The sequence below is a fragment of the Arvicola amphibius genome, chromosome X (genome assembly GCF_903992535.2).
Source record: "Arvicola amphibius chromosome X, mArvAmp1.2, whole genome shotgun sequence".
NCBI classification, from domain to species: domain Eukaryota; kingdom Metazoa; phylum Chordata; class Mammalia; order Rodentia; family Cricetidae; genus Arvicola; species Arvicola amphibius.
In genome coordinates, this window is record NC_052065.1 from 98,080,354 (window position 1) to 98,099,010 (window position 18,657).

The following is an 18,657-nucleotide window of genomic DNA, read 5'->3' on the forward strand; positions in this document are numbered from 1 at the left end:
ATACCCAGAAAAACTCACAGCTTAAATTATATTGATTTTTTTGAGACAGTGTTTTTATGTTTAACAATCCTGGCTGTCTGGAACTTGTTTTGTAGGCCAGGCTGGCCCCAAATTCACTGAGATCCACCTGCTCCTGCCTCCCAAGGGCTGAGATTAAAGGCATGCCCCACCACAACCCAGCCCTAAATTATGTTGCTTTAAAGAAGACTGAAATATCACAAGGACAAAGCATAAATATCTGACATATAAATCCTATTAAAAAGAAAATTATTGTTTTGCAGAATAAAAGGTCTTTTATTTTCTCTTGGGGAATAATTTTCAAGGATCAACTATCACATTTGTTATGTGTAAATTACTGGCTTAAGCACTGTAGGAAAAAAAAAACCCTTACAATGTAATAGTTGAAACAGTAAAATCTGGTAGAGAAAAGAAGGCACTTTCCCAAACTATTGTGGAACTTTAACCAGACAGTGTAAGTATATGAGAGCAAGCATTTCAGACACATTGGATTATAGAGGAAAGAGGGTGCATATTCGATTGTGCGGACAAATTTGCAAATAACATTGCACTTGAACTTGGAGGATAAATAGGATTCAATTGAAAATGATATGGGGAACTTTCATGGAGTTTATGAACAATGAGCAATGTTTTGAAATAAAAATCCTCTTTGAACATTTTTCAGTTTTTTTTAAAAATCAGAATTGTGCAATGTTACATCTAGTAATTGGGAGACAAATACTTGACATGAATACACACAGGCATGTGCACATGCACACAGAAACACATGTCTGTAGCTAAAAATAATGAATTAAATAATTTTATTTAAAAAGATTTAATAAATTCTTATGAGTTGTATATTTAAATCTACTTTTAAATCAAGTGGACTGACTATTGTCTGTAATTCCAACATTTGTGACCTGAGTGGGAAAAATGCTCTATGTTCAAGACCAGACTTGTCTACAGAATGAGATTCTATCTTCCAAAACAACAAAAAGCCTATAATCAATAAAAATAATAATATGTGATTGTGGAGCACTCAAATGTAAATGATACCTATAAATTTAGAAAAATGAAATGGCTCATTTCAGATCGTGTCTAATCATGTGTGATGACAAACAATTGATGGGCCTTCACACGGTCAGTTAATGGATTGATTTTGTGTATGCAGATCACATGGGCACAAGGAAGCTCATATCAGAAGTACATCTTTTAAATTTTATCATAAGTCCATATTGCTGACTTCATGGATACCTCCTTTAGGCACAAAACATAACAGTTGTATCTTTGTACCTTTGTGTGTGTAACTCGGCTTTCTGAATATAATATGTGCTATATTTATTAAAATAATCAAGGGAGTTAGTAGCAGTAACTGAGTTAATTTTATTATGAACTGCTTTTTCCTTTTCAGATCAACTTTCCACTTCTAAAAAGCTGTTAGAATGCTGAAAAAGGTCAAGTTTTCTATTAAAATCTTGTGGGTGACCTTTAAGTACATGGAATATGCACCACAAACAAAATTTAAGAATCTATGTCATATATACACTCACTTAGTTAACTTTAATATGATTTCAATGCAAGTACATATTCATAGAATTTTGATATGATCACATTTATATTTGTGAGTAAACCAGTTTGATGGAGCCTTTCAAATGATTTATTCTTATTTCAAAGGTAAAATTACAGTTTAGAACTTTGCCTGATTTATTCTTTCTCATGTAATGTTTTTTATCTATTTTAGTACAATACAATATCCTTAAGTATGGAGCTATATAAAAATAATGCTCATATATTTGGCTTTGAGTCAATAGTTAATTCTAGAGGTGCTTTTTGATTTGGAACTTACTGACATAGGTTTTCTGTCCTGCCAGGTCCCATAGCTGTTCAGTTCTAAAGAAACACAGAGAAATCTACATTAAATATAAACTGGTTGGTCTATTAGCTCAGGCTTTCTTATTAACTAATTCTTACATTTTAAGTTTGCCCTTAATTCTTGTCTGTGTTAGGCAAGTGGCTTGGTACCTTTTATCAGTGAAGCATTCTTATCTTGCTTCCTCTGTGTCTAGGTGATGACTGCTGACTGAACCTTTCCTCTTCCCAGAATTCTACTGTTCTTGTCACCCCACCTATACTTCCTCTCTGGCTAATGGCCAATCAGAATTTCATTAAATCAGTACAAGTGACAAAACTTTACAGGGTACAAGATCATTATCCCACGGCAGGGGCTAAATGAATAAATACAAACAAACATGTAAATGGCTTTACTATACTGTTTTTTAGTTCCAAATTTTATTTCACTCCAGAATTCCAAATTTTAAAACTTAATTCTATTTTGTGAAAAAAGGATTTCATGTAATCCAGGATAGCCTCAAACTTCTTGTATACTTTAAAATGATCTGGATCTTTTGTGACACTTATGTAAAGTTTCTTGTGAGGATAATAGCAGTATGCCACTACACCCATTTTATGCCCTACTGCAAGTTGAATTCAGGCTTTCATGTATTGTAGTTGAATACTCTGCCAAATGAAATGCATCTCCAGACAATTCTATATTACACACACACACACACACATACATGTGTGCACTCACACTCACACATACATAAAATATCAATCAAAAATAGAATTGTCTGGGACTGCATCTCATTTGGTAGTGTATATATACACACATATATACATATTTATAGATAGTATATATATATATATATTAAGAAGTATAATGTTTCTTAAGTATATCTCAAAAGTATAAAAGTATAATATATCTCATTAAAATAGATTGATTCATGTATACACTGCTTAATGATCACATTAGGATAATTAGAATACCCATCATCATAACTTTCATCATTCATTCTTTGTTAAGTACATTTTAGATCCTCCTGTGTGACTATTTTGATGATAGTCACCTATAGTCAAATTACCCAGTATTTGCTCTCCCTGTCTAACTATAATACTGTAGCCATTGAACAACTCTTTCTACTCCCTACCCACTGTTCATTTCATATTTAATAAATATTCTGCTCTCAACTCCTGTAGGATCATGTTCTTTTAGCTTCCACATGAGTAGGACCATGTGGTGTGTCTCTTTCTGTGCAGTGCTTTACTTAAAATGCCCTCCAGTTCCAACCATATTGTCACAAATAACAGGGTCTTATTCTTTTTATTGTAGAATAGCATCAATTGTGTAAATGAAGCATTATTTCTTTGTCCATTTGTTCATTTATAACCACTTAGGATAGTTCTATAATCTAGTGACTGAATTTTGTTGTAATGAACATGACAATGTAAGACTCTCCTCAATATACTGAGTTCTTCTTTGGCTACATGCCAAAATATTACATTCTCCAGAATTTTAATTTAAAGGTTACATCATGACTTTTATTTTCCTAATAAAATTTAAATAATGTTTTTACAGTCCAAACAATTACTAATAATTAGAAAAAGACTTTATGCATCATTGGGTTTTATAATTTATGTACTAATATTAACTGTTGGACTAAACCACTTCCCTACTTTTTTATTATTGTGTTTTACCAATGAGGAAACAAAGGCAAGAGGGATAAATTAATCCAAAAGTAGCATCCACATTCAGAAGAGGAAGCTAAACTTGTGAAACAGTATTTGACTGATTCGATGTCTGTATGCTATAATTCTGATCGGACTACAACAATGCATATTTTATCCTCTTTTTATAGCTTTTATTTTTGAGACAAGGTATCATGTAATCCACATTGCCCTCATTTTTCTAGTCCTCTGCCTTAGACTCTCAAAACCTGCATTTGAAGATTGATGCTAACACAACTGTTAGATCTTAATGTTCCTACATTTTTTTTCCTTTGGAGACTTTCTTAGTTTCACTTAGAACACCAGTATGTGCTACTCCTTTTTTTTTTTTTAAACCGGAAAATCAATCACTTGTGTGGATGCATGTCACAAGCTGTTGAGGGCCATGACACAATTATAGCAAACGACAATTGATATTTATAAGGGTGACTCCCCATGTGATAAACTAGTCTGATGGAGGAAATTCATAGGCAAGGTTTATGAAAATATTGCCTATAAATAATGAATGTTTCTGTCTATAAATTCACATGTACGAAGATAGCTATGGTATCTTTCCTACACTTACACTGTAATGTGTAATCTTATGTGATGTATATATGTAGTCTTTTGATTGCACCTCAATCTTATGGGCACATATATCCATGGATGTTCAAGAGGATGATTTCTTATTAAGTTGTATAATTTTGATATATAGAAAATATACTAGTATATGCTTCATAACTAGATCTATTGTCTCACGAGGACTGTAAGGTGCTTAAAAGCTTGCTTTGTTCCTTTAACTCTAACATGGAAAACAACAACTTCTCCCCAGTCTAAGACAAACTACACACAATTAGCTCATTTTTACCTCAGGGCAAGTTCAAACTAGACTGAATGTTTCTGTAAATGGATCCTAAGTTAAAAACTTTACAGATATGCACAAAGTCACTGATGTCTAACCAAGGTTACAAACACAAAGCAACCTAAGAGACTATGCCAATTCTTCACTTTTTAAAATCTGACTGATAAAGACCTGACTCTGTATATCTCTCTGCAGATTGTCTCACTGGGCACTGTGCCCCAGCCTCTGGTCACAGTCTTACACCAAAAACTTTGAACCCTTGCATTGCCATGGTAAATGGCTCTGACTTTTTATCATTTCTTCAAAGAGAATGCTATGACCTTCAGAGGTAGCTTAGTAACGTTTTTATTATTTCAAAAAGCCTCCTATAAAAATGTATGTAGCTATGTAAAAAATAGGAAGAGGAGAGAAAAAAATTAGAGCTTAGAAGGAAGTAAAAACCATTAGGAATTATAACTGAGAACTAAAGCTGTAGAGGTAGAATTAACGGTATAACAGAAGAGTGCACAAAATGCTAAAGAGAATGACTCATACAGCATGCATGTCAGTTTATTTTGTTTCTCTCAGACAGTAAAACTTTAAGTTTTGCTACACTGCTGACTTTCTCCTCAAACCCTGGGTGTAACTTTGAGAGCTAGGGTCTCAAACTACAATAGATGCACAATGTATATGTGTCTATTTACTCATGTGCATTATTGCAGGGGTCATGTGACTAGGTTTTGAGATGGGGGTCACACTTTTAGACTTTGCTGGGCACACACGGCTAGTTGTCACCTGAGCTTCAGGAGACCCTTTGTCTCTTCCTCTCATCTCCCCTTAGGATTGTTGGGATTGCAGACAACTCACATCCACTTTTTATTTGGGTTCTGGAGATTCAAACGCTGGTCTTCCCTTTGCCTGGTAAATGAATTTAATCGCTGAACCAACACCTAGTACCAACACAAACTACTTTGAATTTCAACTCCTTTAGCCAGTATGAACATTTCTGTGGGCATTTGAACTCCATGACTTCTTGCTGTTTTCCTCAGCTGTCCATCACATTCCCATCCTGTTTTCTTTCCCTCCTCTTTATTAGGTATCCATGTTAGTCAGTCATTCTTGGATTGCTTCTGGTGATCCTCTCCCAAGTCTGCAAGGTTGGCCCTATCTTGTCTCACTACTCTGACCTCAATGCATTGAAAATATTTTAAGTCTTGCACCATAGAAGAAAAATGCCCTCGTGATAGTTTCTCTTGTCTTTATCTATGTTCATACAAAGTTCTTCCCATTTCTAACTTCTTTCTATTCCAAAGGTTATTTTGTGCCCTTGAACCCATGCCCTATCTATCACCAATCATTCTATTGTTTCTTCGCGATATATTTTTTTTCTTTTTCATGAATTACCTTAATCTGTGTTTAAGACAGTGGGTTTCATCATTTGATTCATCTTATCTCCCCACTATTCTCCCATCTCCCCATCCCTGTTCTCCCTTTCTCACCAATCCTCCTTTCTCTTCAAAATTTCCTGTTCTACTCTCATCCCACATATATTTATGCATGTATGAAACATTTTGGCTAGTTATCATTCATTACCCACTTTATTCTTTCCTCCTTCCTCATAGTCCTTTTACTTTCATGCCAAACGTGGTCCCATGTATTCTTCTCCAATTGTCATACTTTCAATCTTACAACTAAAAACAAAACCTTTCATTGTGTGTATATACCACATTTTCTCTATTCCTTCCTTGGTGACTCCATATCTTGCCAGAGTAATTGTGTTAATCAGTACAGATGGATCAAATGGTAGCTCTATTTTCAAAAATCTCTATGCTAACTTCTATAGTGGTTGCATCGGTTTATATTCCCACTAGAAGTATAGAAGAATTCTGCTTTGTCCGTATTCTTTTCAGTATTGGTTTTCATTTGTTTTCTTGATAATACTCATTTTGATCTTGATACATCAATTTTTTGTGATATTCCTACTCTTTTATATCTCTTGAATATTTATTTGAAGACAGCAAAAGAAGTCAAATTGGCTCACTCTCTAGGTACCAATAAATAAAACAAAAGCAACACTGAAAATCTTCTTTTGACCCAGATTGACACTTGGGAACTGTCTCTCAAGTTTTTTGAAGAATATTCTATACTCCATCCATTATATTAACTTTAATTCCTCCTTAAATTTGATAAAATCTGCTCATTTTATCACATATTCTGCAATCATACCAGGTAGAGATTTAGCTAATTTGTAAATGTAAATACTCTTGAAGAGGCCAGGGAAAGACAGCAAGTATCATATTCATTCTTATCCTATTGTGACTAATTTATATTGGATTAAATTTATAATAATAGTGAGCAGATGTTTTCAGATGAGTGTATTATTTGTTTAGAGGGCACTGGTGATTTGGGTAATCAGGTTGACAGAAAATATTAGAAAATCCTAAGTGAAGTTCTCTAATTCTTAGAGCACTTAGAATACAATATGAGAGCAAGGAGTGCCTGGTGCTGACTCCACAAAGGCCAGCAAAAAAACTGGAGAGGGGCAATTCAAAGCAGATAAGAAGGTATAGAGAAAAGTTAGTTTTGCTTGAAAATTTTTCACAATCCAACCCAATCCTATTTGATAGTTAAACCAGTTTAGTGAAATAGAATCAAAATACAAAAATTTTGTAGAGTTTTTGAGATAGATTCCTCTTGATATCTGGTACATTGGTTACATCAAGGAGTCAAATACCCTTGGAGATGAGAGAACACTTGTCTTGGCGGTGCATTTCTTCTCAGAGATCATAGCTATTGGGTATGTTCTCCTCAAGGCAATTATGAAGCACCAGAGATATATCATAAAAATTTCCTAGTAACTCTAAGGCGTAGAGTGTAGGTAGAATAAGTATTTAAAATATTTGATTTAGGTGGGTCGCCATGCTTCTCCTCTCCTGGTAAGCGACCACCTTGTGGTGCTACACGGATTACTAAATATGGGTTAATTAACCAATAAGAGGCTGAAACTAATGGGGCAGGCTGTGTTTAAAAGAACACAGTTTCCATGTAATTATTTAGGGTGTAAAGCTAGCCGGATGGCGGGAAGCAGCCCCGCCGCTCCAACTACGACGTGATGGACTAAATCCACTTGAAAACATGAGAGAGCTTTAAATAAAGGAGAGAGAGAGAGAGAGAGTTTAACACAGCTTTTTGCTGTTTGTTAGGACATGCTGTAGAGAGACTTCCTGTTTCGGCAATAGCAGCAGAGAAAAAGCTGAGTCATTTTAAAACGTGGCTTCCTGGTGCTGTGCAGCCAGTGCAAATTCTGGCTTTAAAACATTTCAATGGCTTTTATAGGACTGGATGTTTGTGTTCCTGCTCAGGATTGGGAGGAAAGTAGCTGAGACCATGCCCTTAGCTCAGCTCTTCCTGCCTGGGCAGAAGGCAGAATTAGACTTGGTCAGGCAGGAGAGCATGGCAGATTTCTGCCGCCATACAGAGAGATGTTTCCAGGCTGCAGGGTGCTTTGCATGTCAGATTTGGCTGTAACTTAGATGAAAAGAGTTTCTGTGCTGCACGCTTAGTCTCAGAATTAAACTGCTGAGTGCGGCTCCAATGTGGACTGCTGTGTGCCTGGGACTGTGTGCGGCTCAGGGATGACAAATGACTGAGGCAGGAGCGGCTCTGGCTCTGCTCTGCTCTGCCATACTGAACTGTGCTGACCTCATGCAAGAACTATCGTAATTACCATAATAACAGCGCAGTTAATGTTTAGACTGGGCAGGACAAAGGCAGTACCGTATTACTTCTACATGGTGCGGCTTAAGTTTTTAAGAAGTGCTTAACATTTTAAGAAGTGCTCCTGGATAGTAAAGAATTACACATTCACAATAGGACAGGTTCAGACATAAAAGACCTTTAAATGGCTCACAGTGTTGGATGAATGTATGTAGGCTTGAGAGAGAGAAGAAAAAAATATAGAGAATAAAGTTAATGCCTTTAAAAAAAGGGTAAAGTCTTTAAAGAGACAGAATAAATTGATAGAGTAAAAATAAGCCACGTAAAAATGGAAAATTCACAGTCTGGATTCTTTGTATTATTGTGTTTTCTTTAAAATTTTTGACTGCAAAGGAGCTAAATACAGAGAGACATTTCATTATATAAGCTGCCAGGCTAGACCAGAATAGACATCTTAATGGTATGACTTCAGAATTTGGATCTAAGAACATGATGCTTTGGAAAAGAGGGTCTTCTTTTGTTTTCACAGAGGATGACACCCTTTGGATTGCTTCTATCCCAATATGGTATGATCGACCATGCCCTCCTGAAAGGTTGCTGTGAACACCCTCAAAAAATTACTTCACTCAACTGCCAACTGAGATGAACCTGGCACACAGGTTACACCATGAAAGATCTGATTAACAGCGCCCCCATTCAGCAGGAAGCAGTTTGGAGAGAAAAAACTGTGCCCATATTCCCAAATATTGTTTATATTTCTTCTACATTTAAAGGGGGATATGATATAGATATGAATAATTTGCATTGGTATGGATTTTTAAGGTCAATTTTGTTATATGTATATGTATTTCTGATCTTGATTAAGCTATTGTGATCATGTAGTTCATTTTAAAATGTAATGTATAATTAGGAAATATAGGTTGTTAATGGATAATCATCGATAATAGTCAAGCTTATAGTCATGTTAGTTAGATTTTCTAGATATATAGAGATAATTTCAGTTAGGCATTCTTCATATCTTTCAAAGACTACAGAACATGGCATTTAAGATGTTTTAATAACTTAGGGATTTTCATGACAATGAGACACGTCTGCTTCTGGCAGCACCAATCTACTTCAAGAGGAAGATGGGCATCAAAGAGGCTACTTATGGAGTTGGTTAGCCATTTGGTCAAGAAACTGCTCTTGCCTGGACTGTTGCATAAACTGCACACAAAGAATCCACAGAGAGAGAACTGCTGAACTTGCCTAAAGGTGAGATGGTCTTTCGGGGTTCCTGATTAATGAAAGAGTCTGCAAGATGTTCTGCAGGACACAGCAGAAAGTGACTGAACTGTCTTTGGAATTTCTTGCTTCATGGAAATGTCTGCTGGACACTATGGGCCTGAAGGCCAAAGATGGATGCCCCAACAGTACAGAGGAACTTTGGGTGACTGTCCAGGCAGCAAGTTGTCTCTGTCATTTCTAGAGTTTGAAAGTTGCATATTTCTTATTTACTTAGGTAGTATTATATCCTTCTGGAGTCTTTGATGGAGTTGAAGAATAAATAGATAGTTATAGCTTTCCTTAGTTATGATAAAAGATAAAATAGATTTAAATATTGTAACTGTAATTCTTAATTGATAACTTTTTTGTTATATGTAATTTTACTATGTTAAAGTTAAAGCCTTTCTTTTTTGTTTAAACAGAAAAAGGGGAAATGATGGAGGAGTGTCTATGTGTTACTTTCATTGATTAATAAAATAACTACCTTGGCCCTTTAAGAGACAGAAAATTAGGTAGGTGGAGTAGACAGAACAAAATTGTGGGAGAAAGGAAGCAGAGTTGGGGAGACACTTCAGGCAGTTGCCATAGTGAGTCGCCATGCCTCTTCTCTCTGAGATGGACGCAGGTTAAGATCTCTCCTGGTAAGCGACCACCTCATGGTGCTACACGGATCACTAAATATGGGTTAGTTAACCAATAAGAGGCTGAAACTAATGGGCCAGGCAGTGTTTAAAAGAAAAACTAAAATAAAATAAAATACTTGATTTACAGTATTAGCACTTTGTATGAATAAATAGCAATTGAGTTGGTGATGTTTCCAAAGAAAATGTTTTACTTTGTCTTCTTAGGTTCAATATCTGAGGGTCTAAGTATTACAATAGCAAAACATGAATTGATGAGAGAAAATACACACAATTTCCATTAATATTCTCATTCTTAGAATTTTACTGAATGTAACTGAAACTCAAGGGAGTTCCAGGGATGCTAACCTCCTATAATTCCATGGTGGGTAGATGGAAAAGAATTTTGACAAGTAATTGATAAGCAACCCACTTTACTACCCTAATAATGCAGGAAAAGTTTGATTTCCAGATACACCTAGGAAGACCTGGCTTTAAAGGAAAAATGCAAGAATGGTGAGGCTTTGTGAGCTGTTCTCCACTCTATGATAGAAGGCTGCCATGTGCAATGTGCGTTCTAGAGTGCAATGGCCATGACATGTCCAAAGACCGTGTTCCACAATACCCCACCCCTCTCTCCTATGCTTTCATTATGTTCACCTCATTCTAGATTTTCTCTTGAGCATTGGTGAGGTAACATAGATATTCCATTTAAATAATCACCTATTTACAGTATTTTGACCAATTTTGATATTCTGTAGTAACTAACAAGGCTGACATAAGTACTATTTTATGAGCTCACAAATATTTAAAAGTCATTTTGATAGGTGTATTATGTTCACTTAGCAAAACAATACCTTCTCTAGTAGGGCCTAGGACCTCCCCAGCTATGTTTTTTTTTTCATTTGTCTCCATCCCCTCATTCTTTCATTAGTTTCTCTTTTATTGCCTGACAGTTTCACACATTTATATGATGAATTTAAGTCAGAGGTAATGTGGGATTCCCCTCTGTATGATGTGAATACCATTGGTTAATAAAGGACTGCTTTTAGCCTATTGCAGAGCAGAGCAGAAAGAGCTAGGAGGGGAAATATAAAGCGAATGCTGAGAGGAAAAAAGGGCAGAGTCAGAGAGAAGCCATGTTAGACCTGTCAGAGACAGATGCCAGAACTTTAGCCAGTAAGCCACAGCCACATAGCGATATACAGATTAATAGAAATGGGTTAAATTAACATGTAAGAGTTAGCCAATAAGAAGCTAGACCTAATAGGCCAAGCAGTGATTTAATTAATATAGTTTCTGTGTAATTACTTCAGAGCTAAGCTGCTGGGAACAAACTAGTGGCCTTCTTACTACAAACACTAAATTTACTAATACTAATACTTATACTAATATTAATGCTAATCTGTTCTTGTTCTTTCATCACAATTGTAGCAATGACTAATTTGATGATCTATTTATGTAAAAAATATAACCAAGTAAATTTTCTTAGTTTTTAAATATTTTGATTGTGATATTTCTCCATTTCTTTTCTTCCCTCCAAACTCTCCCATATATTCCCCAATCTCTTTCAAATTCACAGCCTCTTTTGAAATTGCTATTATGTGTATATATATGTACATTCGTATAAATAATGCTCTTAATTATAGCCTGTCAAGTCTATACATATGATTTCAGGGCTGAAGTTTGGCATTGGGTAACCAATTTGTTTGCTCTTCCCTGGGGAAAGCTACCTATCCCAGTCTCAGCTTAGCTCAGTTGCCTATAATTCTTTCTGTAGGATGGAGGCCTCATGGGATTTTCCCTGTCCACTTTGACATGTCTACTGGTGTTGTCCATGCTCAGCTCCTTAGTTATGTTCTTTTGCAGGAGATGACTCAAGTTCATCATATTTTGCATCATAGATGCTCTTATTTATTCAGCATAGGTTTTATTCTCCCTCTTGTTTTGTTTTGAACAGGCAGCAAATGAAGCTAGCTAAGTCAAAGGCCTCATGCTATCTGTGTACCACTTGCATGTCTGGTGTCTTGAGGAGCCAGAGGAGGGGGATATCCTGGAGCTGGAGTTACAGTTGCTGATGAGCCACCATGTAAGGTCTGGAAACCAAACTTAGGTCCTCTGGAAGAGCATCTAGTACTCTTAATTGCTGAGCCATCTCTCCAGCCCCTAAAACGTTTCTATTTCATGCTTTCATTTATAATAAATTTCAAGTACTTTCATATTCTAACTGTTGTTAAATTATAACAGTTTATATAATTGTAAAATTAATTTGAATAAATATTTAAATTAATGGTGATTTTCAGCGCATTTAATCTTAGGAGGTTTTCATTTGTTTGTTTGATTGATTTTTTGAGAAACAAGATTTCTTTGTGTAACACCCGTGGATGTTCTGGAACTGGCTTTGGAGACCAAGCCGCAAACTTACAGTGATAAGCCTGAGTCCATCTCCAGAGTGCTGGAATTAAAGGCATGTGTCACCAGTGCCCAGCAATATTAGCAGTTTTTTAAACTCTAAAATTCATGAGGACTCGACTTCTGGTTAGGTATATTAAGACTGTAAACCCTTCCATAATTTAGCTTAAAACCAAAAGAACAATATAATATGTATTTATATAAACATCGGGTTAAATGAAAAATTCTATATTAAAATTCATGGAGAGTGACTATCTTTTTTGAATTAAAATTAATTTAGGGAAAATAAAACAATATAGAGAGACAAGGAAAATCAAGAGAACATGAAAATGATAAAAAAAAAAAAGCCTTTCACTCCCCAAGATCTGGTTTAAGTCATTTTCTGGCTGAGACTCAAGAATTACAACACAGCTGACCAAACCACCTGCGAAGAACTGTATTTGCTTTTCTAAGAAAAACCTCAGAGTCAAAATTATGAACTATGTTTACAGTTAAAACATATAATTTGACCTCCATGTAATCTATGTATAGTGAGACTTTCTTCTGACTATTGAAAAACTGTGTTTTTATCCTCTCAATGATTTTCTTATCTGTAAACTCATACTTAAGTTCTTCATTATTTGTCATATAATATCACTTATAAAAGAAAAAACTTGTTAGATACAAAGAAGTACCCGAAACACTTTACTTACTCCTTTAAGCCGAGATATAAGTTGTATATTTTCAAAAATTTGACTTTGAGATACACACACACACACACACGTATTTGTTTATAGTACTTAAATACATGCCTATCTTAATGCCCACTTTGATTTTATCTCTGAGTTTATACTTTGCTTAATATACTTTGACATCACTTCATTCTGACATGTCCTGCAATTTTTTTATGTGGCATAAGTTAAGATTCCAGCTGTACTGTACAGGAGATATACAAAAGCTTCCGGGCTGCATAGTTGGCAACGTTTAGGTGTATCTTTTTTTTGCTGTTGATAAAAAGAATATTGAGAACTTTGCTTTTTTTAAAATAATTCTCTATGCAATTATCTTAATTTTTCCTTTTTTAAAAAATAGATTATTTTCTCATACAATACATCCTGATTACAGTTTCTCCTTCCTCTATTTCTTCCAGTTTCTTTCCTCCTTCCTTCCCCTCAAGATTCATTCTCTTTCTTTCTCTCACTATAAAAGAACAGGTATTTAAGAGATAAAACCAAACATGGCAAAATAAAATATAATAACATAAAGCAAAAAATATCACATCAATGTTGGACAAGGCAATCAAACAGAAGGAAAAGAGCCCCAGGAGCAGACAAAATTTCTTAAAAGATAAAAAATTGTGTAGCGTTTGAATGCTCCATTATACATATATGATGCAGTAAAAATAATGCCATCATAAATTATGAATTTTTAGTGACAAGGCCTCACTCTGTAGCTGTATCTGGTCATAATCTCACTAAGTAGACCACTATGCAGCTTTTAAGTCATAGAGATTCACCTGCCCCTACCTGCTGAGAATAAAACCATGTACCACTATCTCTGATTAATTTTATTTACCTCATAGATATCCCAGTAATGTCTAAGAATAAGAATGACACACATAGGCTCATATATTTGAATATTTAGTCTCGAGTTGGTAGAACAGTTTAGGAAGAAGTAGGAGGTGTGGCCTTGTTGGAGGAAGTATGCTACTGGGGTCCAAATTTGAGTTTTGAAAAGTCAATGACAGTCCTTATTAGCTCTTTCTGCCTTACAGTTGTGTCTCAAAATCTGAGCTCTCTGTTACTGCTCCAGTGTTATGCCTGTTTGTTAACTTGTTATAACACCTTGGGAAAACTGGTAGCATTCATGGACTTGAATAACTTAATATTTGAACACTAAGTAATTCTAACATTATGTAAATAACAACAGGAATCCATGCAATTGTTCAGCAAGAAGAAATACTAAAATGTTTACATCAAGCTAAAGTACCCAAAATATTGAAAATTTCTCACATGGTCATCAACAGTTAAAATGAATAAATTAATTATAGAATATAAGCAATGTAATACCAAAGAATAATAATGAATAATAGTATATATGATTTTTATGATATTAATCAAAACCTAAAATATAAAATATATTTTCTATGCATTTGCAGTAAGGAGGCCACTTGTTTGTTCTGGCCACTCAGAACTGAAATAGTCACACAGAAACTGTATTAATTAAATCACCGCTTGGCCCATTAGCTTTAGCTTATTGGCTAACTCTTACATCTTAATTTAACCCATCTTTATTAATCTGTGCATCAACATGAGGTTGTGGCCTACCAGCAAAGTTTCAGCATGTGTATCTCTGGTGTCAGCACCATGGCTTCTCTCTGACTCCACCCTTCTTTCTTCCAGCAATCACTTTAGTTTTCCCCTCCTACCTCTTTCTCTGCTATGGGCTCAAAGCAGTTCTTTATTAACCAATGGTATTCACAGCATACAGAGGGGAATCCCACATAACTTTTCCTTTTCTGTTTAAATAAAAAGGAAGGTTTTAACTTTAACATAGTAAAATTACATATAACCAAACAGGTATTAAGCAAGAATTACACTTAAAATATTTATATCTACTTTATCTTTTATCATAGCTAAGTAAAACTGTAACTATAACTATAATTTTTTTCAACTCCATCAAAGACTTCAGAAGGATACAATATTAAGGAAGTGTATTGCAAGCAACTTCCAAGACTCTACAAATGACAGAGATGTCTCATTGCCTGAACAGTCACCCAAAGTTCTTGTGCACAGTTGGGGTATCCATCAAAAACCTACAGGCCCATAATATCCAGCATATTTTTCCACACAACAGGAAATTTCAAAGAAAGTTCTGCCTATAATGGCAGTTTGTCTATAACATTCTTCTGTATCATGCAGAATGTCTGGCAGACTCTTTCATGAAGCAGAAACCCCTAAGGACAGTCTTACCTTTAGGCTTGCTCAGCAGTCATTTCTCTGTGGGTTCTGTATGTCCAGTTAAGCAGTCCAGGCAAGAGCAGTTTCTTGCCCAAATGGCTAGCCAACTCTATAAGGAGCCTCTTTAATGCCCATCTTCCTCTTGAAGTAATTGTTGCTGCCAGGAGCAGATGTGTCTCATTGTCATAATAAGTCCTAAATTCTTAAAACATTTTAAAAGTCATATTCTGTAAACTTTGAAAGGTTTGAAGAATGCCTATCCATCTGAATGAAATAAATATCCGTAAATCTAGAAAATCTAACTAACATGACTATAAGCCTGGCTATTATAGATGAATTTCTATTAACCTATATTTCTTAATTAAACATTACATTTTTAATGAGTTGCACACAGTACATTAATCAAGAGCAGAAATATATATAACAAAATTGACTTTAAATCTGTAACAATAAACCAAGATTCATATCAATGCAAATCTCCATAGTATATCCCCCTTTAAATGTAAAAAACACTTATAAACAATATTTGAGAATAAGGGTATAGTCCTCTAGACTACTTCCTGCTGATTGGGGGCACTGTTAATCAGGTCTTTCATGTTGTATTCTGTATGCTAGGTTCATCTCAGCCAGCAGCTGGGCAGAATAATTTTTGGGGGGTGTTCATGGCAACTTTTCAAGGGGTCTTGATCCATCAAACCATATTAGTCTGAAAACAATCCACAAGTTCTCATCCTTTTTGGAAACAAAAGAAGAACCTCTTTCCCAAAGCAACATATCTTTAGATCCATATTTAGATACCTTTAAAATATATATGCTGGTTTAGCTAAGCAGCCCATACAATGAAATGTCTCTCTGTACTTCGCTCCTTCACAGTCAAAAATTCAAAGAAAACACAATAATATACATAATCCAGACTTTGCATATTCCATCTTTACGTGGCTTTTCTTACTCCATTATCTGTGAATATTTATTTTATTGTCTTTACTCCTTTAATCTCTGACTGTCTGTACTCTTATCTCTTTAAAGACTTTTGTTTTATTATTTTTATAAAACATTTACTTCCCTTTATAATTGTCTCTATTCTTTTTCTTCTCTCTTCCAAGCCTACATACATTTTTAAAACACACTCTGTTTCATTTCAAGGTCTTTTCTGTCTGAACCTGTCCTATTGTGGATCTGTAATACTTTACTGTCCAGGAGCACTTCTTAAAATGCTAAGTGCTTCTTCAAAACTTAAGCTGTGGCATTACTAGGGTATATATGGCCCTATCTGCTTACTCTATACAGTCCAAGATGGTGGAAGTCTGTTCACTGCCTCTGCAAGCTGTGCACATTGCCCCAGTTCCAAGTATGCAGCTGATCTATGTCGAGCCAGAAAGCAGTTTATAAACATGCTCCTTTCAAACCCCATTTAAATCCTCAGGCTGATGAAAGAGCTGGTATGTGCCGGCAGCACAGCACAGCACAGCACAGCACAGAAAGCTGGTAATTCAAAGCCGTGGCTTTTTTTTCTGTTACCACTTGTAGTGAGGGGCTGCAGGCAGGCTTGCTTTTCATCCCACCGAGCTCCCACATAGCTAGCTTAGCCCCAGAAATAACAACATACAAACTGTATTCATTTAAACACTGCCTGGCCCATTAGATTCAGCCTCCTACTAGCTAATTCTCATATCTCTTGCTTTAACCCATATCTAACAATCTATGTAGCACCATGAGGTGGTGGCTTACCCAGAAGATTCTAGCATATGTCCATCTTGGGCTGGAGCTTCATTGCATCTGACCCAGAGAAGAGGGGCATGACGATTGCCTGAGGCATCTGACTAACTTCCCTCCTTCCCAGCATTCTGTTCTGTCTGCTCCACCTATCTAAATCCTGCCCTATCAAAAAGCCAAGGCAGTTTCTTTATTAACCAATGAGAGTCCTCCATCAACCACTGAATCAGGAAAGCCTCTCTTAAAGAAGCTGTGGCATACCCCCAGCAAATGCTGGCTACCAAAAAGCCATGCTTAACTCTATTCTTTTGTGCCTAAATTTACTTTTTAAGCTTTCTCAGGTTTTACATGATTTTAGTTGGCCACGATGGTGCACTAATTTGTTGTAAGGAAGCTGCTTGTTGGTTTTCAGCTGCTAAGCCCTGAAATAATTACACAGAAACTGTATTAATTAAATCACTGCTTGGTCCATTAGCCTAGCTTTTTATTGATTAACTCTTACATCTCAATTTAATCCATCACCATGAATCTGTGCATCACCACGAGATCATGGCCTACCAGCAAAGTTTTAGCACATCTGTCTCTGGCAGCAGCTCCATGGCTTCTCACTGACTCCACCCTTCTTTCTCCCAGCATTCATTTTATTTTTCTCCTCCTAGTTCATTCTGTCCTTCTCTGCTATGGGCTCAAAGCAGTCCTTTATTAACCAATGGTTTTCACAGCATTCAGAGTGGAAACCCACGTTATACATTTTTTGATACATAGAGCAAAACAACATAGATCTACATATGCTTATTTTTTTCAATTTATTTTTTTAAAAAATCTTTTTTTCATTTTTCACACCATTTCCCTTTCTCTCTCCTCCTCTCTCTTCCCTACCTTTCCGCTCCACATCACCCATCCACTCCTCAGAGAGGATAAGGCTTCCCATGTGCTTTTAAATACCAGTATGGTAGTTATTCTTTGGAATTAGAAGCCAGCTCAATCGTTTTCTCCTCCTCTCCTCTCTCACTCTCTGTTTCTTCTTTCTCTCTCTTAACCTATTTTCTCATTTATTTTTCTTCCTCCCATCCTTCGTTCCTCCCTTCCTTTCTTTCTACTCTCTCCTTTCTTCCTTGTCTTTATAAAGCCAGGATCTCTCTGTATAGCACAGCTGTCCTGATCCTCAAGCTTTGGCCTCCCTATTGCTAAGATTATAAACATGGCCAACCATGCCTGACTGGAGCTTTCTGTTGCCATTTTTAATGGTGTTGGGGGTATATTAGTGGTTGTACATTTGCACTTTGGTTTTTGTGTATACTGATGTAAAAACTTTAAAAATATTTTATATAGTCCTGATGAACTCTTGATAGTATTATGTTGTGAACCAACCAACATGGGCACTTGAAATACTCTGAGATGCTTTAGAAGTACAGGAAACACTGTTAATCTTCTAACAATCTCTCTAGTCCCTAAACCAAAAACTTAAGGCCATATGATTGACTGTTTCTCTTACTTTGCATTCCAAATCAAGTCTTTCAGCTGTTCCTCCTGGGATAATTTTGCTTACTTCCAATGTTAAAATATTACTAAAAATCCTATTATCTCACCAGAGTTTAACTGGTTTTCA